Source organism: Schistocerca gregaria, chromosome 4 (assembly GCF_023897955.1).
Source record: "Schistocerca gregaria isolate iqSchGreg1 chromosome 4, iqSchGreg1.2, whole genome shotgun sequence".
Classification (NCBI taxonomy): domain Eukaryota; kingdom Metazoa; phylum Arthropoda; class Insecta; order Orthoptera; family Acrididae; genus Schistocerca; species Schistocerca gregaria.
In genome coordinates, this window is record NC_064923.1 from 605,102,567 (window position 1) to 605,104,848 (window position 2,282).

At 41.5% G+C, this 2,282-nt stretch overlaps 1 non-coding gene across 1 annotated transcript; it reads left to right on the forward strand.

The window, feature by feature from the left end:
• Positions 1–973: 973 nt before the first annotated feature.
• Trnas-cga (transfer RNA serine (anticodon CGA)) lies at positions 974–1,048 on the forward strand. Its single transcript has one exon. It is a non-coding gene; the product is annotated as a tRNA-Ser (tRNA).
• The last annotated feature ends 1,234 nt before the right edge of the window (positions 1,049–2,282 follow it).

Genomic DNA, 2,282 nt, shown 5'->3' on the forward strand with positions numbered 1-2,282 from the left:
GCTGCTTGAAAAACAAATAACGTAGAGGTTTACCAGCACTGTCATTTATAAATTTTCCAAAGGGGAAGTTACAACGATAATTACAACCCACACTGGATCTTTGTGAGAAGCTGCACTTTATTTATAACCTCCTGGTATATGCGCAATACTTTTAATTTCATATTAGTTTATTATTATATAGGTAATTAGTTTCATATCAGCGCACACTCATTCTGGAGAATGAAATTTTCATTGTGCAGTGGAGTGTGCGCTGATATGAAACTTCATGGCAGATTATAATTGTGTACCGGACCTAGACTGAAACTCGGGACCTTTGCCTTTTGCCGGCAAGTTCTTTTCCATCTGAGCTACCCGTGCGCAACACACGACCCGTCCTCACGGCTTCAGTTCCGCCAGTACCTCGTCCCCTATCTTCCAAACTCTTAATTACTATCTGGAAAGGAACTTGTTCCGTTCACTCAGCGTATTTATACTTGACGATAACAACAGTAGTGCTGAGTGTACTCTTCACCCTCAATCTTGTATTCAACTACGTTGAAATACTGCTCCGTTCTGTCTTAGGTGTGTTTTTCAAGAAGTGTTAGTTATGCGTTAACAGTCACCGTACGGTCTGCCGTGATCATGGTGGTGGATATTTTGAACAATACCTATATGCAGAACGAGATTTTCACTCTGCAGAGGAGTGTGCGCTGATATGAAACTTCCTGGCAGATTAAAACTGTGTGCCCGACCGAGACTCGAATTCAGGACCTTTGCCTTTCGCGGGCAAGTTTCATATCAGCGCACACTCCGCTGCAGAGTGAAAATCTCATTCTGGAAACATCCCCCAGGCTGTGGTTAAGCCATGTCTCCGCAGTATCCTTTCTTTCAGGAGTGCTAGTTCTGCAAGGTTCGCAGAAGAGCTTCTGTAAAGTCTGGAAGGTAGGAGACGGATACTGGCAGAAGTAAAGCTGTGAGTACCGGACGTGAGTCGTGCTTCGGTAGCTCAGTTGGTAGAGCACTTGCCCGCGAAAGGCAAAGGTCCCGAGTTCGAGTCTCGGTCGGGCACACAGTTTTAATCTGCCAGGAAGTTTAATACCTATATGGTGTGAATTCTGCATTTGTTACGGACTGTATTGTACAGAGAGAGAATAGAGTGGACACACTATAATAAAAGTGCACGTCTTTCTTCTGAGGATACGTGCTTAAGGCTGTATTTTGTGTTCCACATTTTAGTGATTGTGTGTTACAGACATTCGTTCTGTTGTGAAGGTATTTTCAGAGAAACACATGTAACCCGTATAAATCATAATTATATCTTCCTCTGCAACGAGCCAGCTGAGGTCATTAGACCAAAAGAGAAAATACCCTGAACAACACCCGAAATTTTGTAAGTATATTTCGAATACGCTCTGTATAATGATACATGCGGAACAAAATGGCTGCAAAGTACACTTCACATGCGCTGTCAATCAGCCAACCCTGTGTCCTAAGGGGAGGGAATGAAAAGTGAAAAAGAAAGCACTGTGGATACAGAAGTTACTTCGAGGGATTTAAAGCGAGGATGTTGTGCTTAACAGGAAAAAGGAGGGACTAGAAAAACAGTAGTCACGTTGGTACGCCTCGACTTTTACTGAATAATATATTTCTATACCCCATTTCAGTCAGTCGTTGCAGACTGCTTCGCCTAAGACTCTAAGACTTCCCTGGTTCCTTCGGTTATTCCAGGATCCTTTTCTTTAATCTTCTACCATTTTTCAACCTCTTCAGTTTTGAACTGCAGTTCCTAACTAATAAATTATTGTCAGAGTCTGCATTGCGTCTAGAAATATTTGACACTATAAAATCTCGTTTCGATATATCTTTCTTACCATTATATAATCAGCCTAAACCCTTCTGACGTCTGCATGTCTCTTCCGCGTGTACAGCATTCTTTCATGTTTCTTAAACCGTTATCGTTGATTAAATTATACTCTGTGCAAATGTGCAAATTACTATCTGGCGGCTTGCTTTTTCATTCCCTTCCTCTAATCTGTTTTCTCCTACTTTTTTCCCTTCTCGTCGTTTTCCTACTCCCGAATTCCAAGACACCCATTACAATAAAATTTTTGTCCTCCTTAACTATCAAAATACATTGTTTCAATCTCTTCATTATTGGACTAGTTGGCATGCAAATATGTAAAAGTGTGTGTGTGTGTGTGTGTGTGTGTGTGTGTGTGTGTGTGTGTGTAGGCTTCATGTTGATCTTGGCTATGATAATGTGTTCACTCCGCTGTTGGTAGTACGAGGGAGTATTAAAAACT